Source organism: Arvicanthis niloticus, chromosome 23 (genome assembly GCF_011762505.2).
Source record: "Arvicanthis niloticus isolate mArvNil1 chromosome 23, mArvNil1.pat.X, whole genome shotgun sequence".
Lineage (NCBI taxonomy): Eukaryota > Metazoa > Chordata > Mammalia > Rodentia > Muridae > Arvicanthis > Arvicanthis niloticus.
This window is the reverse complement of record NC_133430.1, coordinates 45,331,138-45,355,895: the sequence shown is the minus strand read 5'-3', so window position 1 is coordinate 45,355,895 and position 24,758 is coordinate 45,331,138. Positions and strand designations below refer to the sequence as shown.

The 24,758-nt window shown below is 43.9% G+C and overlaps 1 pseudogene; it reads left to right on the top strand.

Moving 5' to 3' along the window:
- The first annotated feature begins 1,698 nt into the window (after nucleotides 1-1,698).
- Nucleotides 1,699-1,797, top strand: LOC143437201 (U6 spliceosomal RNA; annotated as a pseudogene).
- Nucleotides 1,798-24,758: the final 22,961 nt, after the last annotated feature.

Below are 24,758 nucleotides of genomic sequence, written 5' to 3'. Positions count from 1 at the left end.
CTCAGAGTAAGAAAACCACATTCCTTCAGTGATAGTAATCCCCGATGCTCCTTTGCTCCTTGGGGAAGCAAGTCAAAGCTTGCCAAAGTGTATCTTGCCTATCTCCTTGGAAGGACTCTGAGCCATAGCTTAGTGATCCCATGAGGAAGGTGGATGCCCAACATATAGAGAAGCTCAAACCAGCCCCTCCATCCTTCTGTGTCATATTTTTAACCCTACAGTTTGATTAATAGTCTCATCTAGGTCTCCCCTTGTAGATGGTGTGTTACTCTCTCAACTTTCCCAGGCCCAGTGGTATCCCCACAGACAGGTAGAGGCATGCATGGAAAATCTGGAGTTCTGCCCACAAGGCATGTCTGCCGTTTGCAAAGGGGCAATGTAGCAATTACGTGAGTAACACAGTGGCAAGTCTTCTATGAGAAATCAAAGCTGAGAAGAGAGGGATCTCTTCCTTGGAGGAGGGTGTTGGGTGAACTGACTCTTGCCTTGGGAGTCCTGTGTTTTCCTTTCTGTCTCTCTCCCCAAATTCAACCCCTATCTCTCTAAACATCTTTTTCTGAGTCCTTTATTCTGGCACTCAATAAGCCATGGATAGGAAAGAGAAAGAACTGACTAAAAGGTTACAGTCTGCCTGTTCATAGCAACTGAAAGTTTTCTTAGGTTCTGGTTCCAGGGGAGGAAGCTGAAGAACTCCTCCTGGTGTCTGACGGGTTGGGAGCAGCAGCCAGGCTCCTGGTGGCTCCTGAAGCAGGTAGGAAAAAAAGTAGTTTATTGTTATATTTTGCTTTGCATGAAGTAGAGTCTGAAGACAGACTGAATTCTAAGTATCAGAGAGTGGGTACAGGAAGATGGCCAGAGCGTCCAAGTGCTTTGGCTTCCTCTGTGAAGCATGAGCTAATGAGAAGGTTGGTTTTACTGCTGAGACCATCTGTGCCTCCAGTCTTCTCTGGAGAGCTGTCCAATGTTAGAACCACAGCAGGCAAGACAGGAAGGAGCTCGTATTTTAATGAACTGGTGCCTGTGTTTTCCCCACTTTTCTTGTGTGCACATTAGTGTGTGTGTTTGCACTGTCTGCAGACACACACCATTATGAAGGACTCTGACCATCACGATCAAAGATACTTATCTGGTCAAAAGCCCCACTTGACACACGCTTCTATAAGAGCCCAACAACGGCTTCTTGTAAGACACTCCCATGTTTTCTTAAAAAGAAATCCGAGAGTCTGAGAAACATTAGCTTGGTGATAGTTCCATTAACATCAGATACAGGTTCAGCCTCCCCGATCACAAAAGATATCTACACATTTTGGGTTCATACATCTCTTTATAAAGAATGTAACTTAGTAAAACCAGACGGGAGGCCTTAAAACAAACACGATGAGCTATTGCGAGCTTTCTCATAACTCGGTCCCAAGGGCTGTAAAAGTAAAATACGATGCGGGGCTGAGAGAAGGAAGTAACAAAGGGGCTGTGGGGAGGGAAAAAAATGGAATTTGTGAGAATTTTTCCATTTGCTTTTCAAAGGCAAACTGAGAAAACCTGGGAGTCAGCAACCAGACAATCATCTGTCAGATAAGATATTTAAGACTCTCGTCATTACTCCGCTGCTTTGTAGTGACTGCTGTTGGCCATTGTATGAGAGAGCGTGGGGGTGGGGAAAAGAAACATCTGGCATGCAGGGCGACAAAAAGACACCAAGTGCTCACTTCAGTAGCACATACACTAAAACTGGAACAGAGCAGAGAGGATTAGCTCTGCCCCTGCACACAGATATCATGCGAAATGATTCTACTTTCTCTGTAAATGCTAAGCAGTGCCTTCTGTGCTTTAGGCACTGGGCTAAGCCCTCAGCTATGTATCTCTATATCCATGCATTTATATTTCTATATCTCTACCCATCCTTCTACCTCTCTTCAATAACCTTTACCTGCCTCTTATCACCGTGACCAACAAAAACACAGCAGCAGTTCTGGTGCAATGATGGGAAGGAATTCTGCTGGCACTGTCCAGGTAGGAATAGCAACTGATGAAAATTAATAGCATCTCCCAGGCTTCCCTGCTCAATTCAAGCTTTCTTAAAGTCCAGTTCTTGGTGGACAGTTGATAGTCAGTGCTCTGCTATGGGACTTACATACTGACTGTGAGCTCCACATTTCCTAGAAATTGTTCTTTGTCTAAGAGGAGGTACAAGACAGGGAAGACTCTGCCCTGTTCCCCCAGGCCCTCCTTCCTTCTGAGGATTCTTTCTGGTGTCTCCTGGGGTCATATCTGAATGATTTGGGACTGAAGTAAGCATGACGACTGGACCTTCCTTTGTCCTTACCTCAGGTTATCCCTGCCACTGGAGGCTGGAACATCAGCAGTGCTGCTGCAAGACTGATAGATGTGGCCGTGACCTTTTTCCCAGAATGCACTCTTCCTTCTCACTTCTTATATATTCTTCCCCTCTGACTTTTCCATGTCATTCCCTCCTCCTGGAAGTCCTGACTTTGTCTCTTGTAGTCCCTTGGCTTTGCCCGTCTCCAAACTCAGGCTGAGCACAGGCTCTGTAGTAGACACCTTTCCCAGGGCTGTAAAACCCTGATGTAGTATATACTGTACAATATACTTGTTAGCAGCGTGAAATTTTAGAGAGAGAGAGAGAGGAGGGAGGGAAGGAGGGAGGGGGACGGAAGGAAGGAGGGGGGAAGGAAGGGAGGAAGGAGGGGGAAGGAAGGAAGGAAGGAAGGAAGGAAGGAAAGAAAGAAAGAAAGAAAGAAAGAAAGAAAGAAAGAAAGAAAGAAAGAAAGAAACCAAGTCTCCTATCTGCTTGTGGGTGAGGTCAGATTGAAGCGCTGTTGCAGAGCCTCCACTACAACCTGTGTTGAGAGATAGTTGAGCTGAGCTTGAGAATTGCCCAGGAGAAGACAGTACAAACCCATGAGGAGAGGGAGAGGCTGTTGCCACCCCAGCCTGCTCAGCTCCTTTTTCTTCCATGAAGCCTCAGAAAAGATCTGCTAGAGGCCACCAGGGAGACCAAGGGACTGCTCTACAGCCTGTGGTGACTTTTCTCTGCAGTGCTCTGTCATGCCTGCTTTGAGGCCTGATAGCTGACATTTATCATGGTCCCCATTGATAAAGAATCACTTTGCAACCTGCTCTATTTAAGGCCCACACGGGTCCCTCAGGCACAGGGATGGGGGTTCTACTTACCCACTGCTGGTATTTCAGGAGACAGCCTTCAGCCTTCGAAGGTCAAGTTTTCTGTGCCTGCTTTTCCCTTCTCTTGACTTTCAGCTTGTTCATTTAACCCCTTGAAGGCCCAGGGGCCTCTGTTCATTGTCTTCCACTGACTACTCCTAGGAAATGATTCCCACGAAGAGGTCAAGAAATCTCTGGACTACTTACCCTTCAACTCCTGTGTAACTAGTGGTGGCTGAGGCTCACTCAGGAGGGGTGCTCTCACCTCCTAAACCCCTTCATGCTTTCAATCTGTGCTTTCAAGTCTTCTTGATATAGATTATTTTTGTCTTGCAAGGCTAGAGATGTCAGGAAATGGTTTGTGCTGATCTCAGTACCAAGGAGTTGGCTATTGTTCTCTGGCTAACTTGAACAGTGCCCTGGGCCTCCATCTCTTTAGATTTCTTGGAAACTGTTGTTATTGTGAGACTTGGGAAGAATTACTGAAATATAACCATCTTTGATATTTGGCCTTAACTTTAAGCTTCAAGTATTTGCTTTTAAAATATATATATGAGCAAATTGGAGATTTGAAATGAAAAAAAAAAAAACTAAAGGAGAATAATCTCAATTGTGTACCTACTGTGAGCCAGTAGTCTACTAGGCTCTTTACATATGAAGCTGCATTCCATCCTGTCAGAAAAGACAAAATAGACTGAAGGCTAAGAATTATAAAGACTTAGGCTAGTCACCATGGTGACAGTGGAGTGCAAATGTAGGTCAGAGTCAAACCTGCCTCTACTATGGTACTTTGACTTCAAACAGCTTCGCAGTGGACAGCTCTCAGATGTCTCATCTCATGCAGTCTCCACAGTCCTGGCACACAGACACAGACAGGGGCATGACATTTACTTGGTGGGTGAGAAAACTGAGAGTCAAATATTTCCTGTCTAATGGAAATTATAGCTCTGATTACCCTTAACTCCTCTCAAACACAGCTGATTTCCTGGGAAATTATGTGGACATGAAAATATTTAACCTCCTGTGTTCTAGTTAACAGTAATCTCTTCATATAGCTTTAGAAGGTTCCAACCTGGATCACTGATATGCTCACTGTATGTGCTGTATTTTATCTTTTTTATTCGTTCATTTGTTCTACATTTATTGATGTTTCCTGAATTCAATTCTGGGTCATTTTTCATTGTCTTAGACTTTTGGGGTCTTGGTTTCTTACATTCCCCAAGCATGCTTTCCATTCATATCCTGGACAGACTAACAATTTTCCAGATATTTTACTTTGCTTCTACTTAGAGTAATAATCCATATTTTAATCAGTTCTTTTTCTCTCTCATTTGAAAATAGTCAAGAAAAGCCCAACAGCACCTTCAACAACTGGCTTAGAAATTTCCTCAGCTCAAATATCCATTTTTGTCTTTCAAAAATCTAACTTCCACCAAACACTGCACCTGAACAAGTTAGCTGACTTCTGTTCCTATTCATAACACTCAACAGAATGGCCTTTGACATTTGTATTTCCACAAACATTCTAGTCATGACTACTTGGGTATTCTTTAAGGATAATGCAGTGTTCTCTGTGGTTCATCTTTTCCCTTCGAGGCCTCAAAAGAATCACTATAAAAGTCTACTTAGGAGAATACAATATAAACATAACAAGAGGTCACAACCCCCAGAGAAGAAATCACATGGTCTCAGGCTCTCCTATATTGAGCTGGATTTGTGTAAATGTCCAGGGAACCGATTGCAGCAGGCTTTTCTTTCAACCACAGCCCTTCTGAGGATGGATGTCAAGTCAGTTCCTAACAGTGATTCCTGCCAGAGTGACAGGACCTGAAATGTCACGTTCATGCCTAGTGGAGTTGAGGAAATAAAGAGAGGTCTGGGAGAGACTGAGAAATGAAGAGAAATAGATAAAGAGTGAATGAGGACACCAGAGACTTGGAGGGAGGGAGTTGACCAGTGGAGTAGCCTCCTTGGATATCTTGAAATGAAGCCTCATATGTAAGATGAGGCATTGATGAATTGGCTTGTGTGGTAGCCAGCCTCGAGATGGCTGCTCGGGGGTCCTACCTCCTGAGACTCACATTTAGCCTTATTCCTTTCCTCATTTTACCAAGGTTGGTCTATGAGTAGGAGTACCCAGAAGTGATGCTGTGTGTGTTCTGATGTCAGGTTATAAACAATGTGACAGCCTCCATCTTTGTCACGGCCTCCCTCTCTGAGGCCACTCATTCTAAGGGACACCAGCTGTCCCGACGTGAGAAAAGATGTGGAGAGGCTCCTGTGGAGAACAGGATGGTGAAAGTACCTCAACCGCTGCAGGACCCCAAAGCGTATCTTCACCAGAAAACTGGTGCCTTCAACTATGTCGGTGCCTTGCAAGACTTCTGTAAACAGAAGGCACCAGTTAAACATTGCTATAGCGCAAACACCACGAACAGCAATGACCTAAAACTACTTCACTGAATTCTTTCTCATGGCCCGTTGGGCGAACTAACCCCTATTTCCTCGGCTGTTTTACCTCTGCATATGTTCCATGGGCCACAGGTTTAAGTGAGGCTCGCTCCAGAGAGCAGGGCACCTGGACAGCTAAGCCAATCTTTCATGGCAGACCTTACCAACAGAGCAGGGGCTACAGAATATCTTGCAGCCTGGCCTTAGAAACTGAATGCTGCCTCTGCCAGGTTCTATGGAGCGGGTCACGTGAAGAGACCCACCTAGGTTTGAGGATGGAGACATGAATGCTTGCTTCTCTCTGGTTCTTGTTATTGTGAGCAAAGTCCTGATCTTCACCATTGCTTATCATGACAGTTGCTACCTACCTCCGACTGTTCTCAAACTTCCAGCAATCCTCCTGCCTCTGGATCCACATGCAGGAATCATATGTGTGTGTACCACAACACCTGGATAAAATTTGTTTCTTGTTTCAAATGTATTTTTATTAAATTTTTGAGAATTTCATGCAGTGCGTTTTGATCATATTCACCCTGACCCCTCCCCCTAACTGTTCCCACATCCACCCTCACCTCACTTCCTCCAACAAAGCCACACCTACTCCAACAAGGCCACACCTTCTAATAGGATCACTCCCTATGAGCCTGTGGGGGCCATTTTCACTCAAAGGACCACAAGAAGATTGCCTTCCAGCATAGCCAATCCAAGCCTGTCTATTTCCTCTAAATTCTGCTTCCAAACTAAGCTATATACCTGCCATCCGGTGAAGCATAGGCAAGCTCCCTGAATAGACAGTTCCTTTACTGTGAAGGGGAGAGGGAAGCTGCAGCAGGGACAGGCAGTCCAGAGCTATTCTGGATCTGTCTGGGCAGATTGTTGAGTTTCCCTGCCCATGCAGGCCTGGTTCCTTGAACAAATCTCAGCTCTACTTTTGACTCCCTACCTAGGTTCTTTATTCTACATTCTGAGATGTCTTTTAGGAAAGAAGCGGCTTGTGTTTGGGTCTTCAGAGTGCTCTCTGTGTGATGCCTGCCTCTGGAAAGCAGAGAGTCGAGATGTTTCCTGTCAGTTTAAACCGTTGCTGTAGTCTGGTATAACAGCTTTGAAACTGTTATAGGATTTCCAGGTCCTTATCATGCTGAGCTTTCCACAAAGTTTGTACCCACAATGCTTTTGGGGACAGGTGTCTGTCTGCACTAGTAGTGGCCAAGAAAAAAATATGCAAGTCACAGATGTGAACCACAAGTGCATCTTTTAAAATCCTAATAGCTATTTTACTTGTGTGTGTGTGTGTGTGTGTGTGTGTGTGTGTGTGTGTGTGTGTGTGTGTATAATTCTGGAGATTCAACCCAGGTCCTTGTGCTTGCTATGTACTTTACCAATGAACTGTACCCCAAACCCATGACATAAAAAAAAAAAGAATACAGAGAAAGAAGTTAAAGTAATTTTAGTAATATATTTCACTTAACCCAATATGTCTAAAATCTCATTTCAACAAGAAGTCGAAATAAAAATTATCAAGATATTTTGTGGTTTTTTAAATACTACATTTTAAAGCTTCAGTGTTTATTTTTCATGTTAACTGCCTCTCAGTTTAGACTGGCCACATTTCAACTGTCCAGCGTCACGGGGCTAATGTTTGCCACCTTGAACAAGACTGTTCTGTGCTGCTCAGGGCGGTCTTGGGAGGTGGCTTTAGCAGCTCTCTCCTGCGGCTGAACAGGTCTCCTCAGTACTTCTCCAAGTCTCCCGGGTCTACACGTGTGAGGAACGGCCTCTGAGAACTGTTGCCATAGGTCACCCCGTGCATTGAGAATCTTTAGGGGCCTGGCGGGAATGAATACTGAGACCAGCTTTGTCTTCTAACATCGCGTCCTGGGCCATCCTTGATCTATCTTTTAGCCAGACCCGCAGATGTAGTAGTAGCAGCAGCAGCAGTATTGTATTACTTTGTCAATTATGGCAGGTTATACTTTTGCTAGTTGTCACACTAGCATAGGTTTCTCTTTTTTTGCTCTTCTATGGTCATCTCCCTCTGCCCACCAGTCAGTTCTGAAGCCAATGGCACTGTTGTAGATCTTTGACACTACTGCACCCATTAATGGATTTCTGTCGTAATGGCCAATCACAAAACAACAAACAACTACAACATTAGTGACTTCAAACAACTATTTATAGTGACTGGATTATTTAATCTCTGCTGTAATTACCCCGGCTTATTGTGTAACTGCTTCCAACTGGAAGGCCCACTGAGGGGCTGAGCTCGGCTGGGACAAATGGGCCTTGCTTTCCTGTGAGAATAGAGGCTTGGTCTGTGAGCTTGTTGTGTGAGGACTTATGAAGACTCTACCATTGGCGGTTCTTCTGGTCTCATTGGCCCACGCGTGTCACATGATCCAGTTCTAGCGTCAAACCCAGGGGCAGGGACGAGCACTGTAGTTTCCCGGTCTCTCTCTTACAGGTGCCTTACACATTACTTACGATATCAGACATAAAGCCTTTTGCAGCACAGGCACCTTCTCAGCCGCCTGCCCAAAGCCCCAGACACAGATACCCGAATTCCATTCCAAAGCTGCTGTTGCGTGCGCGCGTGTGCTGTGGCCACAGTGCACCAGGAGCAGAGCTGAGCAGATGGGAAGGCTTGCTGGTGAGGGGTCACTTGGAATCACAGTGTAGTTTCTGATCCAGGCCATTCCCACCCAGTTCCCATGCTGCACTGTCAGTAGATGGTGTGGGATAAGTGACCATTCACATGATTCTTTCCTTCACAAAGAAGCCTCGCCCAGGCTCTCAGCAACAGCCGAAGCACACAGCTTTTCTGTAATAGGAAAAGTAGCTGCCTGGCGTTAACAGGCAAGAAAGGGAAGAGGAATTGAGTTCCCAGTGCCCAATTTCCCTCTTCATATTTTATGTTTTAGTTCCACTGCGTGACAGAATGTCAGACTTCCCATAGGCAAGGAACGGGCTAAGATCTACTGAGGCTTCAACTATCGCTACCCACGTCCAAGCAGTGGAATAAGGAACGGCAACCGTGTTCTTCTTCAAGCGGTTTATTCAGCTATCCCTGTACAGTGCGCTTCCTCTCCCTTTCTCTTCTCCTCTCTTTTTCCCCAGCTCCCTCAGCCCCTTATAAGCATTGCCTTGATCCTATCAGCAGCTGCACGAAGTCACTGGTGATTGGCCACTCTCAATGATGCGAGGTGGGGTGATCAGGTAACCACACCTCTCCGTGCACACAACTCCATATATGGAGTTGTCTTTTCTCTCAAGCAACGCCTATGCCAAGTGCCACCTTGTAATGGTGAGAGTAGAGCCGCTTCCCATATTCAACAATTTTCTCTCATTAGTTTCTCAAGACAATCTTTTACAGATGAGGAAACAAGGCACAGAGAAATTGGTTAACCACCCGAGGTCACACAGCAAACAGGCCTGAACTCGGGAAGCCTGTGTTCACACCCACAGCTGCCTGTATACAGAGCACAAAGGAGACATGATACAGGACAAAAGAAAGCTTGTAAGGCAAGGCTCAGCAGGAAGTGGGCCACCTTCCAGACCCTTTTCAGTAGCTTGGTCCTTCTGGCTTCCCATATAAAATGTTTCTAGGACCCTGACTCCCGTCTGATGAAACACTCTCTCATTCATCTCCATGTCCACCACTTTTTTCTGGTTTATTTCACTTGAGACTCATATCTGAACTAAGCTTGGAAAATTGAAAACATCTTAGTGTGTTGGGGAAATAATTGTTTGGTGGCCCTGAACCTGGCTAGAGCACATGCTGAGTCTAGGAGGCCGTCTCCAGGGCTCCCGCTCTCCTTGGGGAGAGCCCACAGCACGGACACAAACGGCCTGCCCCACTCATTACACGTCAGGATGTACCATACATGAAAGAGCCATGTTCGCAGGGGGAGGAAAAGAAGCCACTCACATTTATAAGTAAGTCTTTTCAAACCTTCCCAAACGCTTAGGTGGTTTGGGCAGCCCTAGGGGAGAAATGCTAAAGATGTAAATTCAGGTGGAAGACTACGAGGCCGCGTGCACATGACCGGAAAAGTTCAGATGAAGCAAGGTCTGGGTCACGCCATCATTTTTTATCCATTCTTATTTGTGTGAATACAGCCAGACAAAGTCATGCAACACATACTGTACAATCCACTTTTGTTACTGTAATGAAATAGCCAACTCAGAGTAATTTTATAAAGAAGTGAGGTTTACTCAAATCATGTGGGGAATCGGGGCGCATGGCCCTGGCTTTGGCTAAGCTCTTGGTGTGGGCCTCTTGGCTGTCACATAATGGCAAAAACACAGTGGGTGAGATGAGAACATGCAGCAAAACAGGAAGCTAGAGAGAGGCTGGAGCCCTGTGATCCCCTGGAGGTACACTGCCAACAACCCAAACACCACCCACAAGGGCTTACTTACACCCAGGGTCCCACAGCCTCACCTTCCACATCACTGGAGGACCAAACCCCCAGCACAGGATCATCTGAAGAAACAAAACACTTGCAAGCCACAGCAAGGACTTTGGGGAAGCTTGCCAGCTAACCAGGTGGCTACATGGTACCCTGCAGGCTCCCCTTTCCCTTACACTGCATAAATCATCAGCTAGTGTGAGTTTAACATTATCCTACATACTGAATAAAAGACTTTCTGTCTTCTTTAGGGTGTTCATACCATTTCCGATCAACTCTTTGGGCATTTATAACCAGAAGCACTCCAGAGCAGCACTTACCAGTCCTCTCCATGTAACCTCACCACCAAGAGATGCCCTTTATTCCCATCTTCCAGATCATCTTGTCTGTGGAATAATGGCACCTCCTTTTATGATTTACATCTAACTAATCCCATATTTGTAAAGGGGAAAGCCATGCACTGCATCTATCGTGAGGCTAAGTACCATCTCAACTAGACAACTTCCTTCCTAGCTAAATTTTTATTTTAGCGAAATTTTAGCCAAATAACAAAGGTTTCCTTAACTCTACTTTGGCTTCGATGGGACCTCATTGCTGACAGACTGGCACCAAACAGGCATCTACTTTGATGCAGCAGATGTTGGCAACACTTCCATTGGATTCTCTGTAGTATCGGGTAGCATCAGACATCTCTCCTCTGGCCCATCAGGGAAAAGAGGTCTAACAAGAGAGTAGACAGGCATGGAAGACGCCTGTGCTATTTTGAGTCAGGCCACTGTACGTGTTCCCAGTCTGGAAATGAACTACAATGTCAGCTGTTGGGGGAGTGGGGGTTAGGGGGGAGCAGGAGCTGAGAGCTGTCACTCAACCACATTTTCAGCACCACACTCAAAGCAATTTTCTTTTACATAAAGATTTATTAGGCTGCTGGAAAGAACAGAGTGGACTATGCTTGCCCAAATTTGTTTTTACGATGTTTCTATTTAAATTTAGACAGCGGCTGCCAGTCACCTTAATTGAGTTGCTCAAATCCTAGCTGAGAAGCTGATGAGCCAGTGGCTCCTGCAGCCACGCCTCTCCTTCGTCTTCAGGTTCTATGGCTTAACCCTGCTTCCTGGGAGCCTGTTCTCTGGTGAAGCTCATTCTTCTTCTGGTTCAGACTGAAGCCAGGACTCTTTGCCCTGGTGGCTGACACATCTCTAGCTATGAGGCAGAATGCCCTCCGAGTCAGGGCTGAGTGCTCGCCATGCCTAGGGCAATTCATTATGCTAACCAACATATTTTTATCTTTCCAATTTAATTCTTGATATTATAATATAGCTGCATCATTTCTCTGTCCCCTTTACTCCTCCAAACCCTCCCTTCTGTCCATCTTTGTTCTCTTTCAAATTCATGACTTCTTATTTCATTAGTTGCTAAAAGTACTTACCATTTACTTAAAACAGAGAGCTTATTTTCAAATTTTTTACATGAATTGGCTATGCTGGTCCATTTCTTTTTGTTTGCTTGCTTGCTCATCTGTTCACTTGAGACAGGGTTTCTTTGTGTAGTCCTGGCTGTCCTGGAACTCTCACCATAGACCAGGCTGGTCTCAAACTCAAGATCCAACTCAAGGATCCTCTGCTGGAGTCAAGGGCCTATGCCTCCACATCTGGCTGGTCCATTCTTTTTCACAACAATCTAGGCACTTCCAAGAGAAAAAAAGAGGATTCAGAGGTCAGAGACAAAGACAAAGGTTCTACCTAGAATATAATCTACCAAGCCTGGATTAAGGCGCGATTGCCAGCCGAGGGTGGCACATGGCCGCAAAATTTGTGGTAGATTCTGGGTGGCAATTAACTCCTTTGTCTGTATATACAGCCCCTGAGTTTCTTCAGAGTCCCAAATCCATACTTAGTTTTCTCTTGGAGGTATCATGGAAGCCCGATTGGTTCTTTAAGTGCTACTGGTTCAAGCATGAATGCACCCTTGTGTCTTCTACAGCCTCATTCACCCTGTCCTCTCTGCTCCAGTCTCTCCTTGAACTTCTCATCACCATCCCCACAGACTGCATCTCATGTTTCTCAGCTCCAAGTCCCCATTGCAGCTGGCCTCCTCCCAACTCAGTGCCCACACCGGCAGACCCACAGGCTTCCCTATGTTTTTCCTGTCTCCATCTCCCTCTTCTTATGCTCTCAACTCCTCCATACAAGTGCCAAAAGTTAACACTGAGGACCTTGAGATGATAAACTTTCTCCGTTTCAAGCCGTGTCTTAGTTATGTTTCTGTTACTATGATACACACTGTGACCCAGAGCAACTTGAAGACAGATTTATTTGACTTCCACCCCACATCACAACCCATCACAGAGGGAAGTCAAGGCAGGAGCTCAAAGCAGGGCACGTACTTGGAGATAGGAACTCAAGCACAGCCATGGAAGAATGGTGCTTACTGGTTTGCTGTGTGTGGCTCACACAGTCTGCTTTCTTATACTACCCAGGACTACTTATCCAAGGTTGGCACTGTTCACAGGGGGATGGGCCCTCTCACATCAATAATTAATCAAGAAAATACCTCCATAGACTTGCTCACACACCATTCGGATAGAAGAGTTTTCTCAACTGAGGTTCCTTCTTCTCAGAGGACTCTAGCTTGTATCAAGTTGACAAAAATCAAAAACAAACAACAAAAAACCCACACACTCTGCCTCTGGTACTCTGCCATAGCTACAACAAAAGTCTAAACTCTACAGTATGCTCTGTAGAATCTATCCCCACCAGAAATCTAACAGCAGACCATTAGCTTCCCTGGAAACTCGAGCCTGATTGGCTTTGCTGATGCTCTTTTCTCTGCATTAAATACATTCCCCACCTATTTCACTCTCTACTACTCCGTAAAGATGCCATAATTGTCTTCTCCTCCACCAAGCTCCAGCTCCAGCTCCCAGGGATGGGCCCCCAGTCATTTCCCGCTCCTGTGGCTGTGGGAGAATATTTGGAGCAGTGCCTGCACACAGGAGGTGCTAGATCAGTGTTAACGGATGCTGGAGAGGAGTACAAGCAAAATCTGGGCTCCAGGAGATGATGGAAGATAGCAGAAAGGAGTCGAGAAAACACTGAGCGCCGTGTTAGAGCAGCAAATGTAATGTCAGAACCATCAGAGCAGAACCGGCTGAGTGGTCTCATAATGCCTGTGCTGAGGTGAGAGGACCAGAGTAGCTCTGCTTCCTGCTGGAATTCTAGATGTTGGCCGGGAGTTTGAACAGAGGAATTTTGACATGATACATCAAAGCCTTTAAAAGGATGGCAGCATTTGACCCAGCACTTACGTTATGAAGAATTTCTCTAAAGGGAAGCATCTAACCAGTGTTTATATAAAGAGTCCAGTTTATATCAACAGTAACCTAGTAACACATGCAATGCCCAACTACAGACAATTGATTAAATAAACTAAGCACATTTTGCCCTGGACTATTAACCAGTCATCAAAAGCTATAATACAGACCTGTGTATATAAATGTGAAAAGGTAATATTTATGATATGATAGAAGACATACATATATACACAATTTCACTTAAAAATAGAAGCATAGAAAAGCCTAAAGAATATGTACTATAATGTTACCATTATTATTGCAAGCTGGTGGTATTTTTTTTACCCTTTTATTTTCTGAATTTTTTTCAAATTATAAAATATTAGTTACATAATGAGAGAGGGGAAGGCAGGAGGAGCACCAGCCTAAAACACGGTTTCCATTAGGAGAAAAAGCAGAGACAACGTAAGTTGTAGCTACCTGGGTGTCTCATCCAGAATTTTAATTCCCAGCTTTGCAGTAGCCTCGGGGCAGCCTGGCTGGTACAGACACTTAGGGCAGCAGAAAAGTGGTGTCGTATCTCTAACATCCTAACTAGTCACAGATCCATGTAAGGGCATTTAAAAGATACTGGGGGGGGGGGGGGTGTCTATAGCAACTGGTGGCCCTGAATAAATTCATGGCCAGGGGTCTTTTCAAAATTTTACTATAAACAAAAATCATTTAAAAGTCTTTCTAAGAGACATCAGTGTGTCTGAGCTCACACACAAGACAGCTGGAAGCAGCTTCTAAAACTGGTGACCTCATCGTCCCCCATGTGTTTATCCACCAACACAGTCAGCTCATGGACAGCCTGCTATTTCCCCTCAGTTTGAAGTACTGCAGAGTGTCTGTTGAACGCACAACCCAGGGAAAGTCAAAAGAAGCAGGCTGGGACGTTTGTTCCCAACGTCCAGCTCCTGAGTTTCGAAGAAAGGTTCAGGGCACGTAGTTCCATATTGCTTCTGGGTCATTCCGTAGACCTGGAGGCCAGGCGTGAAGCAAGGAGACTTCCTCAGTGCTGAGAGCAGGTGCTCTACCACCCAAGCTGCCACCTCGTCTTCCACTATTCCTTTCCCTGTAGTGTGCCCATGTGGACTCCATCCTGGACACTGGAGCCACATTCTGTACCCCTTCATCTCTCAGCCTTACTAGCAGCTGTCTCTGTGGCTAGAGAAAGCTACTACCTTAAGGAGGTAGATGGAGCGCACTCAGCCAGCTCTGTGCTCCCAACCAGGCATCCTGCTGGGTGACCCACACTCATCCTACCTGGTGCCACATACGGCATCTTCTTCTAATTCGTGCCTCTTCAGGTGTTCTTCCGTCTCCTTCTGTCTGCTCAAACTCATAAATCTAGAGGGCCCCGGAGCTGGCAATGGCAGCAGTTTAGCCAAGTCTGTCCCCAGAGCAAATTGTCTGGGAACTCTGCCAGCACCTAAGGAAACCCTGGCCTGTGGAACAGGAACGAAGCACTCTCGCTGCTAATCACGGATTCACAGAGGAGACATCCGTGCATCCCTGTCCTTTCCCACAGGTCCTCACTCTCAAGCCCCTCCTTGTCCTGGAGCCTGCTGGAGCAGAGAGCAAAGATGGGGACAGGCAGTGGGCTGGTGTACACTGGGCAACCTCCCCTTCCCCCTCCCTTCACCAAACAAATAGTCCTGTGAGTTACATCTTAAAGCAAACTATAATTAAATCCTTTTGTCTACAAGGTTGATTTCTCTGTGATGTCTCTAAGCCGGTTTGATTCTTCCCTGCCTCAACTTGTCCTTTCGCTTAGGCCTTGCTCTCTCTCCACCCCATTTTTTAGACTCGGTTCTTCCTCTTACTGTCCCCACATTCCTGACTGAAACCGTGAATTGCGGCTGGCAGCCATCGTATGACTACAAAAATCGAGACTTGTGGCTTTTAAAAAGTCGTCTTAAAAAGACAAGGTGGAGCGGTGACTCAGTGGTTAGCACGTGCTGATCTTCCAGAGGGCTCAAGTTTGTTCCCAACGTCCAGCTCAGTTAGTCCAGCTCCAGGTCCAGGAAAGCTGACTCCTTTGGCCTTCTGCATAAATGCATGTGGGTACACACACACACACACACACTTTTTTTTTTTAAGTTAAGCATAGATGAAGAATATCCTTCTAGTAACAAGTCCAGGAAGTTAAACCTTCATATGACTGTCCACAATTATTATAAATGTTTATGTAAGTTCTTGTCTGGGTTGCCTGTAGGAATGCTTTACAAGGCATAGGAGAGATTCAAAAGCCAGACCCTTTTTTTTTTTTTTTCAGCTCTTGATTATTTTCTTCAATCGGGCTTAATTCTAAACTACAAATTTCTTTTTCTTTTTTTTATTCGATATTTTATTTATTTACATTTCAGATGTTATCCACTTTCCCCATCCCCCCCCCCCAGTAATCCCCTATCCCATCCCTCCTCCTTTTTTGCTTTTATACCATTTAAATTACATGCAAGTATTAAGGTCAGTTCTAGGTTGAGGAACTAGCAATACAATAGATGCAAATAGTCAAGGAACAAGCAAGACAATAAATACAGTCAAAGAACACACAGGACAATAATCTTAAACTACAAATTTTAATGGGAAAAAAATAAAATATTATAGAAGGATGTAGATTTGCCACCAATAACAATATATGTGTGCATATGTTTTAAATAAATCCCTGGAATAACCTAAGTGGAAGTGCTCCAAAATAAAATTTCCCAGCCAGAGCAACATGGAAGCTAGGCACGGAGAAGTGCTGCAGCCAGGTTTCTTACATGCAGAGAAGTCGAATGTCATTTTTTTTAAAATCATTGCTACTGAGTCTGTCCTATGATGAGCCCGGCTCTGAACTCTGAACTCTCCCACCAGCTCTGTGAGGAATCCAGGGCTTGGAGATCCTCACCACAGTGAGGCAGCTAGTGAAAGAGCATCATCGCAGAGGCTAACTAACATCCTGAAGCGAAACATAAAGCAGGTACTCGTAGTCACAAAAACTTTTTGCAGAGTAAAATGCTAGATTTCAAATTGGGATTGTGCAATTGTTACTGAGAAGCACACACACTTTCTGTAGGTTTCAGAAGGCACAATTAATTGTTCTGTGTAAGAGATTTGTGGATTCTGTCCGCCACTGTTTTACAGATGAAAGCTGAAACAAACAGATGTTAAGGTTCTTGGATAGAAAAAAAGTAGCTAAAGATGGATCAGTATTGAAGTTCAAAATGTAGACATTTTATTCTCTCTTCAGTCACAGTACTTCACAGTATGCATTTGCGTTGAGATCACATGACTCTGTCTGTCACTTTGGTCCTCTTCCACATGGGACTAGAAATGAGAAGCACTCAATTTGAGGCCTCACCTCTGCCTCTGAAATCCAGCCATACCACCCTTTAAGTTCCCCCATCTTTAAAGAGTTGGCCCAGCGCTGGGGTGGTAGATAATCATTATGCATTCTAAAATGTGGTGCATTGTGGCAATTTAATTAGTGTTTATAAAGTACTGAGAGATCCTCAGATGAAAGGTACTCAACCAAAAAACAATTATCTCAGGATCCTTCCCACGGTCCTGCTCTAGATCTGAAGGCCAAAGAGAGAGGAGCTGAGTCGGAGTCCGGGAAGCCCAGGAAACAGACTTAAGCTGTGGGATGTAGACTTGAGCTCATCACCATTGAGCAGAGCGAAGGTTTATTTTTGGTTGCTGAAAATCCGCTGTAAATCACTGCATCTCCAAGAGACAATGTCCTATCACGCATCAAGCCAGCCACTGGGGAATTTTCTGCCTCAGCAACCTTCCTCCTCCGAGCTTCGCTCTGATAGCTGGTGTGCTTCATTTTCCATAAGACATTTAAAAAGAACTGAAGCACAAATTGTTATGACTGAGTGTGTGTGGAGGGAGAAGGGAGTGATTAGAATAGCTTGTATGACTTCTCTCTTCTCCTGTCAGCTATCCACTACCCTCTGGCCATGTGGGAAATAAGGAAAGATTGAGGTACAATAATGAGGCCATTGTAGCCTCCTGATAGTCAGGGGCTCCTGTCCTCACTATGTGGTGTGTCTTGGGATTGACTGTGGTGTGGACAAGTGGCATGTAAAGGTGAATGGGAAGCTGTCTCTTCCTATGCTCTCTCCAAGTCCAGCATCCTAAAGGAGGGACTTTAGGCAAACCTCTCTCAAAGAGTGCTGGCCATATTAAGGACCCCATGAAAGGACATAGGATTCTTGACTACATTTTAATCAACTTCCCGGGGTTCTCTGCACTGGACCACTCCTCTGACTGACTCCTGATAAAAACTGGTCTTAATTGCATGATTGGTCCAAATGACCAAAACAGCCCAGGGATTCAGATTTTCTGAGGACAGAGGAACCAACTTTGACAGCCAGCAGATTAAGTGCCTACTGCCTCGATTAAGAAAAACTTACCGGGGCTGGAGAGATGGTTCGGCAGTTAAAAGCACTGACTGCTCTTCCAGAGGTCCTGAGTTCAATTCCCAGCAACCACATGGTGGCTCACAACCATCTGTAATGGGATCTGAGGCTCTTCTGGTGTGCGTCTGAAGACAGCTACAGTGTACTCATTCACATAAAATAAATAAATAAATCTTGAAAGAAAGAAAGAAAGAAAGAAAGAAAGAAAGAAAGAAAGAAAGAAAGAAAGAGAGAAAAACTTACCAGTCAGTAGTCAGAGAGCACTGAGAGATTGACCCCTGGCCACTCCTCTTGTTCAGTCTATGATCCTGTCAAGTATGGGACACCCTGTAAGAGAACCCTGAGCCAACTTCCTGCTGTTAGGGTGCTTAAGCCCTGCAATGGAAGGCAGTCCCATGAGAGGCTCAAAGCAGATGTTCTCACATCCAAGAAAACCTGCAACTCATTTGATCCATGTTCTTGGTGATTCCCTGGATCTTCACATTTTTTTAAACTAAGGCAGGATTTAAATATCACTGAGACCTCTAGTGACTCCAGTCCAGGGTTGGATGCCTTCCAGTTAAAGGAGCTGGGTCTTGGACTTAGTGCAGGCCCCTCTGGGACTCTACCTCAGCAGCCTTTTGTGTTTTCCATGTCCACCTTGTCTCACTGCACCTGACAGAAATGTGTCTCCGCAGAAAGTGTAATTGGACACAACCTATATCTCTGCTTCCTTAGCTCCCACACACATAGAGCCTGCTGATAGAGCTCTAACTGACCGTGGGATGCCATGGACGACACATATGTTGCCCAGGCTCTGGTGATTTTATTTCTGAAATGGAGAAAGTTAACTCTTACATTGCTGGGGTCAGAAAACACACTATGTGTTTAGTGTCTCATCTTGCGCCACACCACATGCAGTGCGTTCAATAACGTAGTACTGTGTCAGGGTTAGCAACCCCTCCTTCCCACCATGTCTTTTCCTTGTAGCCAACTTAGATAAAGGGTCTCCCAAGAAGATCATAGCTAAGGAAGAGGCATCGGGTCTCAAAATTCTCCTCCACCATGACACAGTCTTTAAAAGTGATCTTTCCTAAAATAAATAAATAAATAAATAAATAAGATAAAATGTTAGTGTAATCAATTTTTAACACTATGATAAGAAAGACAGGAAACAAGAGAGAAAAGATAAATAAAGAAGGTGTCTTGGACAATTTAAAAAAAAACTTGTTTTATCAATTGATAGAATTTTTTTCCAATAGATTCCCAATCCCTGACTTTATTAAGCCACAGTAGTGTGTCCAACCCCACCCTCGAACTATGATGCTTCTTTCTCAGATTGTGCTATGAGACTGAAATCGATAAAAAACCAATCAGATTGGCTCATTCACCCTCTTTCTTTGTAGTCCAGTTCTTATAAAGTATCATCTGCTCTTCGAATCCAAGTTTCAAGAAACCGCATGACCTCTGTCCCCATTACCTAGATCGTGGATCTCTGGTGTCTGCTGATTCCACAATGCAACTCAGTATCCTGCTCCTGCTCTGAGCTTCCTATCATGCTAGTTCCCTTTGTCTAATAGTAAGAAGTAAATTCTCTATGACCATTTACACATACTTCTTACCTCCTAAACTTCAAAATACCTGCTGCTCAGTGGCTGGACTTTATGTGGGTATTAGGTTTGCTATGGACTTTGTTATATAGTTTACCATGGACAGGGCATCTTGGTTAGCAAGACCTCCACTGTTCCCTTGACCACCTGCCTTTTCCCTTGGTGGTTTGCTCTTCCTTGATATATGACTTGACAGTGTCCATCTGAAACCAAGGCACCAACTGCAGGGAATAAACAGTCAGTGTTACAGAAAGAACATCTTCAGGAGACAAGGAAAATGAGCTGTTGTAAAGTTCCTATGGAGATCTGTCCATTAGCTACGTAAATAGCTATATTAAGGACAACCACCAGGGAGGCTAGATTTTCCCATTGAATACCACAGTCCTAGTCAAGCAAAGTTGACTCAGAAGAAAGCCAGCTGCTAATACATGTAAGCTATGAGAAATTTCAGAAAAGTGAAGTTTAAGGTGTTCACATTGTTGAGCAGTATTTACAATCATTATACAAAAGGTTCTTTAATTCCTACTCCTAAACATGTTTTCTAACGTGCAGTTTAACTTATCTCTCGGCCCTGCATCAGAGGTGTGATTGTACTGGATAGTGAGGAAGTTGGGGAAAGTGCCTACATGGTACATGGAGGGACCTGGGTGTTTCTGTCCCTGCTAACAATTTGCCCACATTTTAAAATGAGTAAATACAACTTTTATAGGTCCCAAGAGTCCCTTTAAAAAAATCATATTCCACTTTAGTTGATAGATTCTCTATTAGCAGAGATTTCTTTTTTCCCAATTAGCTCTTAGCTAACTAGGCAATTAGACACAAGGCAGGTTCATGCTCACTAGGGACCAGTGGGAGGAAAGAGTGCGGGTATGCATTGACTAAAGTGATCAGGAATCTTAACACAAAGGCAGCAGAAATAAGGGGGAGGGGCAGTGAGAAGCCAACCCAATAAAAATGGCACCTCCCAGGCCACCTTCAGACACACACACACACACACACACACACACACACACACACACACACACACGGGAGGGGGGAGTTGTTGGTTGGTTGTAGAGGATAGGGGAGGTGAATTCCTAACTTCTATTTATCTGTATTTACAACTCTTTAGAACTCTGTCATCTTGGAAATGTTTAAAAGAAGAAAAAAAGAAAGTGTTTATATTTCCCTAAAACCAGGCCAAATAAACTAACTCTTAACATCAGATACATATGAAAAGCCCAGGCAGGGCTGAAAACTCCTTTTGTTTATTTATTTTTTTTTTTTGATGGGCACCTGGAATAAAATATTCCAAATTTAACACTTAAAATGGAACAAAGTATCCCATTATGCAAATGGTGTTATAGAACAGAGAGCCCCTGAGTGAAGGAAGATAAATGCATTTATAATTGCATTTTAATCTTCTCTATTGGAAACAATCTCTTGCCTCCTTCAGCCCAGACCAATCGGTGATGTCAACCAAGTGCCTCAACTCTAAAGGATCTTATCATTTTGACTCTAAATCATAATGTTGTTCTCAATTCTGTCAGTAGAGATAGGCGTTCTATTATGATACACTGAGTTATGAGCTTTGCTGTATGCTTCAGTTATTATTTTTGTTATTTAAAAAAATGCCCAAAATTTAGACCTGGGAAATAGCAGGGATGATTAAGGAAGCAATATATAGTTGGTAAACTTCTCCTCAAACTTACACTTTCCAGTGGTTTGTTATAAAAGTTAACCGATCGGATTTGGTTGTTTCCATAAGTAAGAGATAGTAGCTCTCCCCTGGGAAGTTTGCTGGAAGACAACTGCCGGGAGCAGTCGGGACTTTTCCTATCCAACCAGTTGGAATCAAAGCTTCAAGTTCTTCTCTCCATTCAAAGAATGCATCTCATATCACACAAATAAAAAAAAAAGTCCCTAATGACACATCAATGATAAGAGCGGTTTGTCCGGCAAGTCTATAACAAAGCCTGACAAGAATATGGAAATACACTGTTTGAGCAATAGAATTTTAATTGTATTTTTCTCAGTCATAGCTCTCGAACACAGAAGGAAGGACAGAATCTCAAGTTTGATGTTGTCATTCGTTCTAAACCAACTTGAGTTTCCTTTCCTTAAGACTCGGTTTCAAAGCTTACAGTCACACCAGTGTCCAAGTGCATTTCATCCTTTGCAAAGCAAGGAGCCTCTGCTCACCCCTGCTGCGAGGATAACAAGAAGCCACAGCTATTTCAGGGCCATGACCAGGTTTCTTGTGGGAATCTATTCTGCAGATGCAAGCTGCTTTGCAACCAGTGGTGACGCATGCCTTTAGTCCCAGCACTCAGGAGGCAGAGGCTTTGCAGCCAGTGGTGGCACACACCTTTAATCCAGCACTCAGGAGGCAGAGGCAGACTGATCTCTGAGTTAAGACTAAATCAAGTTCCAAGACAACTAGGGGTAAACAGAGAAACACTATCTCAAATAAATAAGTGAGAATAAAATAAAAATGTGTTTAAAAAGAAAAGAAAACTTATAGAATGTGCTGCTTCACCTTGAATTGGGATCATGAGCAACCCCACAGCCCCCCATCTTCCAGTTCAGGTCTAATTTCCCAAGCCCCATTACTCCTCTGAGAATGACTGAGACAAAATTCATATGTGACCAAACCAAGGAGATTCTTCAGGACAGGTATGACATTAGAAATGGGACTTAAATATTATGTCAAGTTTGGCCACATAAGAGGAAAAACATCATCTCAGCATATTCAGCTGACCCTTTTAAAACTAGATTTTCAGAGAAAAAGGATTTTAAGGGTTTGAAGCCCCATGGCCTCCAATATCCCCACCCACATAGAATAAGATGAAGCTTTGCCAAAATTGCATCTGACAATATTCTTCTTTAATATGATGACAAGTGCACCATGAAAATATTCTATATGTGGGATAAGTTATCTTACCTCAAGGTACAACAGAAGGACATTAAGAATCGGGGGAGAAAGAGAAGCACAGACTTAGATGTCTACTTCATCCTTGGCAGCTCATAAGTAAAGGAGTCCCCTCCCAGGACAATGAATCCTGTGGGGCAGGAGAGATGGTCCAGGCTCAGCAGTTAAGATTACTGCCTGCTCATCTGGATAACTAAGGTTCCCAGCACACACATAGTGGTTCACAACCGTCTATAACTCTAGTTTCAGGGAATCAGACACCCTCTTCTGGCCTCCTCAGGCACTAGGCATGCATGAACATAGTCATTCATGCAGGCAAAACATCTATACACATAAATTAGTGAAATATTTTTTTAATTAACTTGTGGGCTCGGGTAGTTCATTTTATAGTATCAAAATATCACATCACTTGACAGTAGATATGAAATCTGGGTCAGACACAGACAGACTCAGAACTTCAGCGCCAGCTCCACATGAAGAACCTCAGTCTCCCCAGGGCCTCCTCTCAGGGCTGCTGTAAGGACCCAGTGTGAAAATGTGTGACAAATTGTTCTACAAACTGCATTAAACACTGGAGGGTGTAATAGTGGGCCACCTTGTGTTATTAGTTTTCTCTCTAATGAAATCTAAGAAGAAAGTGTCTTTCTTATGGCCTTTATCATTTCTGAGATCCAATACATTCTTCTCCCACTTTGGGAAATTTTAACCAGTGTGAGTCAAGAATGATCCAAGCCTTACCCTGTGTATTAACTGACTTCCTGCCTGGGTGGAGCCTGGGAGATTTGATTACCTCATTGCCACCAGAACGTCGCTTCTTCCCCTGGTTAACTATGGCTATTTGGTTATATAATTCCTGTGACAGCAAAAGCTGTAAGGAGCCATGCTTGTGGTCACGTGGTTCTGAAAGAAACAAATACCTCCCGATGACTCAAGCAAGCTGCCTCTCTGGCACATTCGTTGTGACACGCACACTTATGCGTTAAGCTCCACTTAACAGATAATAGCCAGAGGAATGAGAAAAGTAAGCCTGTCCTCAGGGTGCTCACTGTTGCACCAGCTATAAACTGTAAGAGCTGACACACACTACCCTGCATAGACCCTGCATTTCTAGCTCAGTGCATGGGATATGGTAGTTTGAAAGATTTGCTGACAGAAATGAGTAAGATAGACTCTGTCTGGATTCTGAGTCAGAACAAAGTTACTGGGTTCCAACTTTGACAGCCAAAGAGATTTTGAAGTCGAATACAATGGAGATTCCTGATGCCAATGAAACCCAGAACAACCACAGTTTTAAGATTACTTCTTCCACTGGGAGGTGGCAGGGAAGGCATGGGGACCCTTACACTGTAATGAGATGATTTTGCTGATACATCCTATATAGAGAAGAGTCTCTATGAAGGAGAAGCATATAAGGGGATGAGAGGAGACATTAAGGCAGAGATTCCTAGTGGCATAAGGTTGGGGGCTGTTTACCACTGACAAATATTTGATTAGTAAGCACAGTGGCCACAGAACCCTTATTGTTATAAAATATGTCCTGTGATTGTCCTTGGTACTGAACATTAACAACGCTCAGTATATCCGTTCACGAGCTTATTTGTAGAGTTATCCCCACTTTACACCAAGGAATAATATTCAAAATCTCCTGCTCTAGGACAGATATCATTAATAAAATGAAAACGTCAGCTAAAGGATGGAGAGAGAAATACCAATAACATATCAAACAAGGGAATTGTCCCCAGATACAGAAAGGATATTTAAAACTAAATAATATAAAAACCAATATCCTATTTTAAGCATGGGCAAAACGAACTGAACACATGCTTCACTAAAAGAAGCTGTATGAGTGACCAAAAAACACATGAAAAGATGCCCAGCCTCATTAGTCATCAGGGAATCACAAATTATACAGCACAACGAAGGACTGCTAGACACCCACAGTGAGGAGCAGCTTAAACACCCACAGGAACAGCTAAAGTTAGACAAGCTGTCTGGCCACTCCCACTCGCACGCACTGTGGGGCAGGTGAAATGGTGCAGCCATTTGGGAAAGACGTAGGCAGTGCCTTTATAAAGTTAATCAGATGTCACTTTGTGCCCCAGCTGTTGCACTCTATGTACTTTATTCAGCAAGAATAAAATATAAGATAAAATACATATAGGAAATGGAAATTTTAAACATGAATATTCACAGCAGCTTTGTTCTTTGCAGCCCCAAACTAGAAACAACAAAAACGTCTATCAAAGGATGAATGACTATACAACATATGATATGTTTGTGCAATGAGATTAAGGCCAGCATTTGAAATGAGTGAACCATTCATATATATGATGTGGATGGATTCAAAAACATTATGCTGATTAAAAAATAGACTAAAAACTGAATATTTATGATGTCCAAAAAAAAAAAAGACATATGGTAGTTAGAAGTACACACTGTTCTTACAGACAACCTGAGTTCAGTTTTCTACAC